The sequence below is a fragment of the Rousettus aegyptiacus genome, unplaced genomic scaffold (assembly GCF_014176215.1).
Source record: "Rousettus aegyptiacus isolate mRouAeg1 unplaced genomic scaffold, mRouAeg1.p scaffold_m13_p_6, whole genome shotgun sequence".
Lineage (NCBI taxonomy): Eukaryota > Metazoa > Chordata > Mammalia > Chiroptera > Pteropodidae > Rousettus > Rousettus aegyptiacus.
The window spans coordinates 51313238-51325613 of NW_023416309.1; positions in this window are offsets into that span (position 1 = coordinate 51313238).

Sequence of the window (12376 nt, forward strand, 5' to 3'; positions counted from 1 at the left end):
AGTCTCCTGTGATCTCTGAGTAAAACATGTGACTATGATAGTCACAAAGTAGACATTCTTTCTAGTGATAGAGACAGGACAAGGAAGAACCATAACATTGGGTCTTGGGTGGGCAGAGTTCTTCCTCGTCTACACAGGTAATAATGATGATCACTGATATTGAGTGCTGAATGCTTTACGTGCACCTTGTCATTTAAGCTCTCTAACAAATAATAGATACTCTCGCTTTTATTTCTCCTATTCTTAGAGATAAGGTAACAGAGGCTCAGAGTGGTTAGTAGCTTGATCAGTGACCAAGAGAGAAAACTGGGACGTCAGGATTCAAACACAGGTCTGTTTGCTTCAGTATACCCAGCTCCTAAGCACTTTGCCATCTGATCTTCCGCAATGGCTCTCTCTTGCTCTCCAATAAAACTAAGCTGGACTCTGAACAGTTGCTAGACTAGCCCTGTGAAGGTAGGTTTGCACAGATCTAGCTGTAAGGACTGCTGGGGAAGGGACTATTCATTACCATCTCAGAGCAAAGCAAATCAGCATGTGACCTTGGCCTCATTAGCATGAGGTTTAATCTCCTCAGGTAGCCAGTCTTGGCCAATTATCCTTTTATTATAAGTAGCTGTTAGATTTGTGCTTCCCAGGTTACTCATAGCTTAAACATGAGTAATAAAGTGATAGCAACTACTGGAGAGATGCTGACAATTAGCTTGCTTCAAGTCCAAAGGCAAAACAGTCTTTTGTGTCCTACGGACTCCTTAGCTCCAAAACAAACAAGTCTTTCTGCCACTAGAACTTCCTTAAGCTACATAACATTTTCCAGGTGAAAACACTTAGGGCTGGAGGCCTGTGCAGGTGTATATACAAAGAAAAATGCTTAAGGCAGGTCGGAGGTTTCTTTCCATTCTGTGGGCTTGTTCTATTTTTATGGAAGATCTCACGTATGACAAAATAGCGTCAAAGAGTTAATGTTCATCAGGTTCATAAATGTTAGAAATTTTGACATGTCATAATATTTGCTTACGTATTTAAAAAGAAGTAAATAGAAAGGAAACACCATGACCCAATGGAAAGCATCTGACATCCTGTGGTTTTAACCTTCTGGGGTTTGATAGTCAAACACACAATATTACAAAACCTTTTAGGGTTTGATATTCAATAATACAAAACAAACAAACAAAAATAATAAGACAACTATAAATAAATCCTATCTAGCGGATTTAAATTACAGAGCTCATGCAGCTTGAGCCAACTTTCCCTTAGCCGTGGTGTGATTCTTCTTGACTGACAATCAAGTTTCTGAGCTATTTCTCAGAGAATGAAATTACAAAACACTAGATAGCGGATTCAACACACACACACACACACACACACACACACACACACACACAAAACCAACAACGAAACAAAACCTCGCCAGGTATCCCTGCTGGATATCAAGTGACTGGGTCAGGAACTCGGTCAGAAACTCTGCTCAAGGAAGAGCAGAACAAATCCCCCTCGCCTGGGGGGGGGGCGAACAGAGCATTGTTTTAGTTCCGCAGGAGATAATGACAATGGAATAGAACATTGTCTTAGGTATTGGTCTCCCGCTGCTGAGGAAATGCGGAGGCAAAACCGAGGTGCTCAGCAAAAAACAAACAAGGGGCCGAACTGCTACCTTCTTTTAAAAGCAAAAACTGTTGATTCTCAAACTAAGCCCCTCCCAGCAGCTTCCATTCTGTTATAAAAAAGTCTTGCTTTCCAAAGGTGCTCTGGGCTGTGGAGTGGCTGAGTAGGGGGTGGGGTGGGGTACAGAGCCTAATTGAGCAACTGGCTATACCTTTGCTGAACTGCTGGCTTCAGAGATGGGCTCTGGGGACCATTTTGAATTTCATCAGCCCCTGGATGACACAGGCTTTCTATAAAAACCCAGTCACTGCATCACGCTTCACTGCCAGGTGAGATCTTGCTGCCACCATATCCCACCCTCACCTCCACCCATTTTATGAATGCTGATCACACTGACATACTGTGTATCAGTAAAGTTACACATTTGTTGAAAAAAAAAAAACCCACCCTTTATTTTATAAGTATTATCAGGAATGCCTGAAGAATGGAACCAATAATCTATTCATTTGGTACAGAAAGTCAGTACCTTTTAATTTTTTCTTTTTTCCTTGTAAAATAACATTAAATGTAGACACCCTCTAACGTGTATCCCCAAACACAATTTAAATCAGATAAAAATTGAGAGATGATTTAAAATTCAAAATTTTGGAAAGTAGTAAATATCCTTTCCTATCTGAAACAAAAACAAATGAGAATTCAGGACCAACGCCGTCTTTCAGCCAACTGAAGCTTTTGTAGAACACACCGCTCAACCTCCACCACACAGATGGAAAATAGTCCGAATGCAAGCTGGCAGTATTCTTTCATTCCACAAACTTCTACGATCTCTATTAAAGCTGCGTGGCATTCAAAAGTTGAGGTCCAATTCATCTTTGTTCTTAATGAGACATTTTACAAGCCTGTTTTTTTCTTGGGAAAAATTTTTTGAATTGGAGAAGACAAATGGGAAGTGGATATTTAAAAAAAAAAAAAAAAAAAAACAACCAAAAAACAAAAAACCAAAACTCCTGCCTGGACTGGTGACTGACTTGCTTAGAATTCTCTGGGCAAGCGTTTCGTTTCCTGATTGCTGCCATTTCCCCCTTCCGTTCCATATCCTCTTTCCTTGGGGCTGACACAGGACATGGAAATACTGATTTCGGCTGCTGGCGTTCCCTTCATGTATTTCAGCAAGAGAATTATTTCAAATCAGCTGTCAGGGTATCCCTCCAACTTTTCCTTTCCTTCTAAGATCACATTTTCCTATTAAAGAAGGATGTCAGATAGATTGTTAGTAATAGGAACTAGGCATTTGAGGTTGGACACACACTCTTTGATGTTTTGTAGTGTCACCAGCAGAAGAAGATCCTGACCTGAATACCCATTGGAGGGTGACAGTATATATTTGTATTACAGTAATTACTCTGACATTTTTAAGTTAAAGACATTATTTGGGGGGGGGGGGCAGGGAAACCGCAATGATGGGATGTTTTGCCTTTTAGTTACCTGTATGTGATTATCTCATTTTTCTCTTTCACCTTCCTGGGTTGGTGAGGGCACCTTGATTAAGTGATATTCCAGTGGGTGATACAAGGCACCAGTTAATTTAGAAGGTGCTTTGGAAATTTGGTCAGTAATGTAAATCACCATCACAGAAAACCTCACGTGGTCAAGAGACCAAATGGGGAGAATAATAAGCAAACAGAACTAGTTTGAAGGACAAAACTAAAGTGAAGGGGGAGAGGATGAAAGTTATGTAGTGACAGAAAGAACTCTTACTTTGAAGGTCTAGTTGCTATAGAACAAAATTAAAGTCTAAGAATCTGGATTAGGCAGACTCAGTTCAAAGCTGTTATTAACAGTATGAGAAGAAACCAAAGCAAACAGTTTTCCGGTAACTCCCCAGGTACTCAGGGCTGGCCAAACAAAACGAGCTACGGAAAAGGGATGATAATTAGCAATAAATATGAAGGTGCACAGGGACTTTGGACCATTCTGATCTCAATTCCTTCTCTTCCTAAATATCTGAGTGCTTCGTTCAAAACAAGGGACTGTTTTGAATTTTGTCTCCATCCTCTATGAATCTGGCCAAGAGTATTTGCATCTCAGCCATTTTGTCAGCATCCCCAGAATATGTGCTGGCTATTACACTGACCCCACTGTCTAGTCTTGACCACCCTGATTGGAGTGGGCTGCCTAAATCTGCATCACTTTAGGACTTGTCATAAGGCGGAGTTCCCCAGGAAAGAAAATTTTCCCTCCTGAGAATTCTGCTTCAACAAGAGAAAGGTCCAGGCACCCAGGAAAATGCTCGGTTCAAAACATCTGATGAGGAAAATCATGGTTGCAAAGGTTGCGTTCCAACTCCTGTGTTTTAGAGTCTCAGAAACATTATGTTTAATGTGAAATTTCTCTGAGAAAACGTTTGCGGGGATTATTTTAAAGTTTGAGGAAATTCTATTTGTAAGGGTGGAAAGTTTTCAACTTCAGAGACTATATTTTAAAAAGGAAACAAATTTCAATCGCTTTAATATACACTTTAAAGGCAATTTATGATAACTGTAGCCCTCCCAATGACTAAGGCTACACTGAACTCTGCAAGTTGAAACATTCATCCCTGTATTCAGAAAAAGACTTTTCAACAATTTTGAAAAATATTAAAAGTATGGAAGCAATTGTAAAATCACTTTCACCTGTGCAATATCCTTTTTCATGACTGTTTCTAAATTACACAGTTGTGGTTACAGATTTTCACAAACGCAGTTTCATTTGTGATAGTTACGGGGCTGTAATTCCAGGCTGCTGCCTCACTCTGTGGAAAGGCACGGGGCTATCTTCGCCTTCTCTTCCTCCTGTTGCTTAAACCGTCCAAGACAATGTCAAGAAATTAAGAGGAAGGAAAAAACGGGAGGTAGAGATGGTAGTCACAGGACTGAAATCCATCATATGAGAAGTATTGAGTTGGTGGTAGTTGGGGTTACCTCCCTGCTCCATGTCGTTCATCTGTTCAATGGGCTAAAGTCCCTGGGCTGGGGATGTCTGAGGATGAAGAGAGAAGTCCTCAGACGTCGCGGAGCCGCTAGGAAACCTGCCAGCTGTCTCGTGACTTAGAATATTTATTTGAAAGCTTTCTGGGTCTCTCTGAGGAAGGCGATCCAAACCCACCCGGCGTCAATTTGCCTTCTAGAAGGGACAGGAAACGCACGTGGATCTAAGGCTGTGCTTACGTTTTTTAGTTTATTGGCTTTATGAGGGTTGTTTGGGGCTCTCTCGGAGATAAGCTGCGGAAGAGTGGGGGGCGGGGGACGAGGTGGGGAGGAAAGGAGTCAGCGAAGGAGAGGAGAGGAAGGGAGATGAGCAGGAGGGTGGAAACCCCGCGAGGGAAGAGAAATGCCGAGGCGGAGAGAGCGGCCAGATGTGGGATGCGGAGAAGCAACGCCGGCCCCGGGTTGCGTCCGGAGCCGGAGAGCGGGGCTGGGCTGTTTGAGGGCGCCACCGGGCCTGGGGCGGCGCACTCCGCAGCCGGTGGTTCCTTTGCCGGGCGGCGGGCCACTGCCCCCCACTCCCCATCGAGTGCGGCCGCAGAAACGCTGGGCTCTGCGCGCCTCCCTCGGCCCCGAATCTTCCCCGGGCGTTCTGAGCCGCGCAGGGGGCAGCCCTGGACCGGGGGCCCAGCCAGACTGGGTAGGATGGGCATGTGTTCCTGGAGGTGGTGTTTGAAGGAGGGGAGGGGACAGCGCCACTCGGGGCTCGCTGAGCTCCGCGGGCCTGGCCGGGCCGGGTTAGGGGCCGGGGGGGAGCGTGCGAGTCCAGCTCTGAGTTCTGCTTCTTGCTGCCGGCAGCCGAGCGTGAAATGCAACCGGCGGGCCCGCCTGCGCGCTCCGGCTCAGCAGTCCTTCCTCGGCGCCGGGGAGAGGCCCCCCAGGTCCGGAGGCGCCCGGAGTCGCGGCGCCCGGGAGGTCCCGGCGCGCACGTGGGGTCCCGCAGCTGAGCCGGGAGGGAGGCGGTCTGCGCGCCTCCGCTTCCCGCGCGCCGACGGCTGAGCGCGCACAGGCCCCTCCCCGGGAATTGGGGCCCCTCTCGCCCCCACCACCTCACCTTCGCGTCCCGACCCGCCTCGAGCGGCCTCGGAGAGGCCAAGCGCGGGCTCCGAAGCGGCCGCATCCCCAGCGAGGCCAGAAGCACCTACTCGCCCCTTCCTCCCCGGCCGGGGCCCTAAACTCCGCGCAGGAGGGGGCGGGGAACACCCAACTGTCAAAGTTTTCCCGCCCGCAGCGCCGGAGGAGCGTCTCGGGGGGCTCTCCGGACCTGGGGGTGTCGCCTCTCCCAGTGCTTTGCGGGGGTAAGTGCCAGGCAGGGCCTCTTGGCAGTTTCACGTCTACTTGAAAGTTCTCCTTCGCTTTGCACAAGGGTAGCTGCCCCCTCCCGCTGGAGAAAGGGACCGCGCCTTCACCCAAAGGTGACCCTCCGCTATCCCGGGGAGCGAGACGCTCGGCCTTAGTGTCTGACCTCAGGCCAGGAGTTACAGGTTTCTGTGCATCAGAGAAACTCGGCGGCGTCAGGGACAATACACTTCCAGTAGGACTGGGCCTAGACTTAATGTTTTAAAAAAATTTTAAAGGTCTCAAACTGTCCCGTTTGCCTTTTTGCTTCAATTTAAAATATTAGTAACTATTTCTCAGCGGTACAGAAGGGACGGATGGTTTTGGATGACCCTGTGCTGGTGTCTAGTTGGCCCCTCATTTCCTTCGTTTCTCCCACGGCTGTCCCTGCAGCGTCCACACAAAATATTTTCTTCTGTAGAACCTTGTAAAAAAAAAAAAAAACCTGTTTTTTCTATTCGGATGGTGCTACATCCGGGAAGGTCGGCAGCAGCGCCCAGCTTAGCCAGTGATTAGGGCGAGGACATTTCCTACAATAAGGTAGAGTCAATGCGCCTACAAGCCATTGATTTCCATCCCTGCATGGTCCTCAGCTTGTTGTTCACTTTCTTCTGAGATTATGACAACAACAACAACAACCACAACAACCACAACCAGGACACAAACAGCTCTTGAGAAGTCTTTTGTAACTACCTCTTCTCTGAGGTGAGAGAAACGCGCACACACACCCCACCCTGTGGACCTATGTTTTATTTTTGTCAGAGGAGAGCAGAATTGCTGGAGTTTTTTTTTTTTTAAATGATCTATTTACCGACTTGCTAATGCCTCCCCAGAAATCCTGTTTATCGGCTTAATAGTTGTGACAAGGTTAGAAAACCAGTTTAAACTGTTAATCGGCCACAAAAAGGGTCCCAGATTGACGCCTTTCACTTACCTTTGAAAGGCTATAAAAGCGACGTTGTACATTGGGATGAAATTAGACAGCGGCAAAATCATTACCTTGACTTCCCACAATAAAGACAGCCTTAAAGAGGGGCTATTGATGGTTTCAAATTACATAACGGTGGTTTATAAGTTCTTCCTCTGGGCTCACAGAAAGCAATTTCTAAATGTGAATTCTTCAAAGAACAAACAGCCACTAGCATTCAAACGCCGACATGCAGCTGCCTTTTCACTTTATTTATTGCAAAGCGGCTATGGGGGGAAAAAAAGAGAAAACCAAAAATCCCAAGCGAAAGCAGGCCGTGCCCAAAGGGAAACCTGTCCGGTTTATATTTCGCCAGGCCCAGGGGTCGCGCTTGGCCCCGGAGCCCACCTCTGGGGCGGGACAGGCGGTGGAGTTCGCAGCCGCGCGGGTGTAAAAGGCTCCGCGCGTGGCGCCGGGTCGCGTCTGCCCACCGCTTCTGCGGATTCGAAATCCGGACACAGCCTCCTCCGGACAAAAAGGAAAGGCATTTCCCAAACACGGCACCGAGTCCGGGGTGGGCCTGCCTGGGACGGGGTGCTGGCGCTAAGGGTCAGCCCTCCCCCTACCCACCCCCACCACCCCCGCCCCTCTGAGGTGGCCCCAACCTGGCGGAGGATGGGCTTCCGCCTTGTGTCAGACCTGTCGTCGGACAGATTTCTAGGTAAATCCGGAAGGCGAGCAAATGCCACGGCCCACCTCGCACGCTCTCTTGAGCTTGCAGAGGCGACGTTCGCATCACCCCACCCTCTAGCTCACTCCACCCTTGCGCGCACGGCCCGCGCAAACCCGACGGGGCAGCCGGCCGCCCCAGCTTACAATTCTCTAGGGCCAAGTCAGAGGTCGAAAACCCACCAGGTGGCAGCTGTCTACCGAGCAAAGACATTCAGGACGCCCGCATTGAGAGCGGCAAGCGGAGGGAGCGGAGCGGGCCCCCTTTAGCGTGCTATGGGGCGAGGGGCTGTTGGGGTCAGGAACGCTCTGGGAGCAACTTTGCAGCGTCTTTGACGGACGGGAGGGGAGCCCGTGACCGTGCTGGCCAGGGCGGCCCGCGGCGAGTCGGCCGCATTCGCTGCGCTGCACTGCCCCCTGGTATCCGGTGCCGAAACTGCCCCGCTTGGCGGCGGCGGGTCTCCCTCTCCCCAGCTGCCCAGACAAACCTTCCCTCCTTTCCTGGCCACAAGCCCGGCCTGAGCTGTCCGGGTGGCCTTCAGAAAGCCATCGTGCCGTCCTCAAAGCCTTCCCTCCCTCCTCAAGCACGCACCTCCCCAAAGAGGACCCAGGGCGCGGATCGCCTGTGCGAGGCCTCCAGCGTGGTTTGCACCCAGTCTTGACTCCAGCACCCAAATCCCCACTGACCTCTACTGGGAGGGGCCCAGAGACGTGGGGGCTGCAAGGAAGCTTCAACTATAGGCCCTGGCCAGGGAGAGGGGAGAGGCTCGTGTACACAGATACTCCTCTGGGGCTGGGAATGTTCATTCTTAAGAGAACATCAGCTCCCAGGACATCATTCCTGGGCACCTGGGCTTTCCAGAGAAGAAAGGAAGAGGGTGACAGGGCCTGGCCCCTCCTGGCACCCCGAAGTGGAAGCCGTGGGCAAGGTATCTGGTGACCCACTCCAAGTGCCAGGGTGTGATCCTTGGGGACAGGACCCGTGGGGGGAGGGGGGCTCGGCGCCCCCTGGCCCAGTCCTCCCTTCCTGACTGACCTGCTGGCCCTGGCTTTCTGAAGGTGCCGAGGAAGACTGCCCACCTCTTCAACCACTTGGACAGAGGGGAGGCCCCAGGACACAGCTGGCCCTTTCCACCCAGCTGGACAATTGGTCCCCCGCTTGGGGGCTCGGCTTGTTGGAGAAGTATGTGTTTCAACCACTGACCATAGAGACAGAGCTGGCTCCAGAACCAGATCAGGTTGGGTTCCAGCTTGGCCACCCTCCAGCTGTGTGACCTTGAGTGAGTTACTTGGCGTCTGTACAACATTTTCCTTGTTTGTTTTTCAGGATAATGTGAGGATTCATTGAGATAATGTCCTTACTCTGTGGGCTTGTGCTCAGTCAAGGTCGCCCTTGATGAGTACACAAGTTCACTGCAGGAGAGTCCAGACCAAGCATCCTGTGGGTGCCTGCTGCACTGCGCTGGGGCATCTCGACCCCCAGGTTTTTTTTTTTGGGGGGGGGAGGCAGGGGATAGGATAAGGAGCAGTGGCATCCCCGAAAGCTATCTGTGGGATGCCCCAACCCCCACGAGGGGTTCTTCCACTGGGGCCTAGACTTTACATTTAGGGAGGATTTAACACACTTCCCTCCGCTCTGGGGAGCCATGCTTGCTTATGTTCACATCTGGCGGGGACAGCGCCAACCACGCAGGTCCTAACAGCTGTCTCATCCACAGCCTCAGCCCCTGCCAGACCCAGGGCTAAGAGCTGTGCATTCAGTATCCTAATTTTGTCTTCATGACACAGGGTCAGAAGTCGTCGGTTAAGTTTTCAATTCTCCAATTTACGGAGCAAGAAACAGGCTCAGAGAGATTAAGTAACTTGCCCAGGATCACACAGCTGATAAGTGGTGGAGCAGGGATTGGAAGCGAGTCTTCCTTCAGAAGCCAAGCTCTGAACGGCTAAGTTGTGTGACATTACAAAGCGCAAGCTCCTGATCTTCCTTTCCCACTCACTCTCCGTTCTCTAAACCGCGCTTTCCTCTTTCCATCTTTGGCACTGGAGGACGCCGAGGCTCGCATCCTGGGGACCGCTGGCCTTGGCGGCATTTGCACTGGCCAGCTAGTTCCAGGGGCATCCTGAGACCCTTGGTGGAGCCCCTTTAGGTCGCTGGTCCCCTCGGTGGCCTCACGTGAGCACCACTGGCGGGACGCCTGGACTAAGGTCCTGGGAAGAAACCTCACCCATCCCTGAAGGAATCGTTTAAGATCACAGTTGAGGCCGCGCCCGCTGAATCCCTGGAGGCAGCTGGAGGCAGGGAAGAGTACGGAGCAGGGCTACTTCACGACCCCTCGGGTGCCCACGCCCCGCAGGGACCCCCTCGCTCCGCCCCCCCCACCAAACCGAAACTCGAAAGGAGGGGAACCGAGGAGAGTGTGTGTGACTCGCGCGTTCGTGGCGCTGGGCACCGTTACCAAGAGGCTGTCAACTACCGAGACCTCAATGCGTGCACTTGGACTTGAGGTTCCTGCGCCAGCTGCTCCCTAGAGCTGTCTCTGTGCTCCCCAGTCGGCAAATATTTAATGAGAGTTTACTGGGTGCCAGGCCCTGCGCTCAGCCCTCCCCCCTCTCCCAGTCACCGTCAATTTCCAGGCCGACCCCAAGTTCCCCAACCCTGCCCAATCCCGGCCCAACTCTGACCAGCTGAGGGAGCCCCGCGCGCTGGTCCGAGTGAGCCTTGAGGTGGGGCCTGGCTCTCATCTGGCCTTCTTTGGTCGCACCCAGCCGGGTCCCGCCCGCGGGCGGTGCTGGGCTAGTCGCCCCCTGGCGGCAGCAAGCCGAGCGCACGCCTCGTTCTTGGGGCTCTGGGTTCAGACTGCCAGCCGCCGGCGCCCACTGGAGCGCCGTCAGGGCCTCGCCTGCACTCCCGGGTCCCATGGAGATGGCCAGCCCTGTCCCCAGAGACCGTCCGAGAGCCGCTCATGGCTTTCCATGACTGGCCGGGGCTCTTGGCTGCCCCAAGCCCTGCCATGTTCTCCAGCTGCGAACCTGGTGCTCCCTGATTGGAGACCACGAAGGCCAGACCATTCCTGTCCTTTTACCCGCCTTCAATCTGACGCTAGGCGCATCGGAGGCAAGTGCGGTGGCTGAAAAAACAAACAAACAAACAAATACCCGCTCAAGTTCAGAGATAGAGAACTTATACATCTGAATTAAAAAAAATAAAAAATTCCCCCAACCTCGACCACCACAAACACTCGTGTCCACCACCCCTTGCCCGTATCTTGTGAACCAGAAGGGCAATTGCTGCAACCTTCCCAACGGCCAGCTGTCCCTCCCCCCCCCTGCCCCGTCTCTGTGTGACGCAGCTTTCCGGAGAAAACCCCACCAGGCAGACGCAATGGAGAGAGATGGCCTCGAGACCAGAATCAGGAGGGACACCCCTAGAGCGCTCCACAAACCCAGAGAGCAAGTGAGGAAACTGGTATCACTCAGCCTGCGCCCCCCACCCCACTGAGTCCTGGCCACGTGCACGGAGGACTCATTCTCTCAAGGATCCTGGGGTGAGAGGTGTGGTTACCGCGCCCTCCTCTCTCTGGTTCTGTTTGTTTGTTTTTTAACAGATGAGGAGACCAAGGGGCTAAGACAGGTTAATTAACTCGCCCATAGTTGAGGTCGTTAAGTCAGGGAATTGGAAGTGTCCAGAGCGATCTTACTCGGCCTTTTCTGGGGCCTACCGGGGGAGCTGGTTTCGGTCCAGACGCCCCAAGTGCCTGCAGAACCGACTGGGTGCTTTTATGCGGCCAGGCAGGTGGTAGGGTCTCGATTACTTCCATGATTCCAGTTCTTGAAGCAGCTCCATATAGCTTCTGATTCTGGAGGAAAACACGAGCGTGAAATTCTATGGGATGTGCAGGTGGCGGAGGGGGGCCTAGAGCCTCCTCCAGACCTACTTGTTTTTGCAAAACATCTTATAGAAAATTTTGGAAGTATACAAAAGAAGAGACTATTTTAAAATGGCATCCCATCCCCACGTACCCATCTCCGACCCCCGAGTAATGACCTCAAGGCTTATCTGTTTCCTTCCCGCCTCTACTCTGCCCCCACCTCCTCCTCCCATTCAGAGAGGTTTTTTTTGTTTTTTATTTTGTTTTGTTTTTTGAAGCAAAACCTTGTATTTAATCTGCAAGCATTTTCAGTACATATTATCCAAAGACCACCACACTTACCAAGCCACAACTATCAATGAATCACAATACCAAGATTTACCCAGAAAATCCACGTGCCTAAACATGCAACAGCTAGTCAGGTGGACCGTCATTTTAACCAAAATTCTTGGTTGGAGCTTCTGGGTTTTTTAGCGGGTTTCAGCCCTAGGGTCAGAATGACCTGGATTTGGATCTTGATTTTGTCACTTAATAGCTGAATGACTGAGGTGAGTACTTAGCTTCTCCTTGAGCATCACTCTTCCCTCCTATTAAAAGTTACCTCACATGTTATTATAAAGATAAAAAGTAATGTGTGTGAGGAGTTTAGTCTAGGCCTAGGGAATGTTCATTATTTCTCCTAAGGCTGGAGTTTAGTGAGACTTTAGCTACCGAAGGTTTGAAAATTGAGTTTGCATTGGAGCATGAAAGGTTTACAAATAGCTTAAGAATGAGACTGGAGTCAGAGATGTTATTATAGGTCAGGTTTTAATCCCAGGAAGGCTGAACTCACCAATGAATTTTAGGCATAGTGGAGCCTGCATCAGGGAGAGTAATCAAGGCACTGGGAATTAGGGCACTGAGGT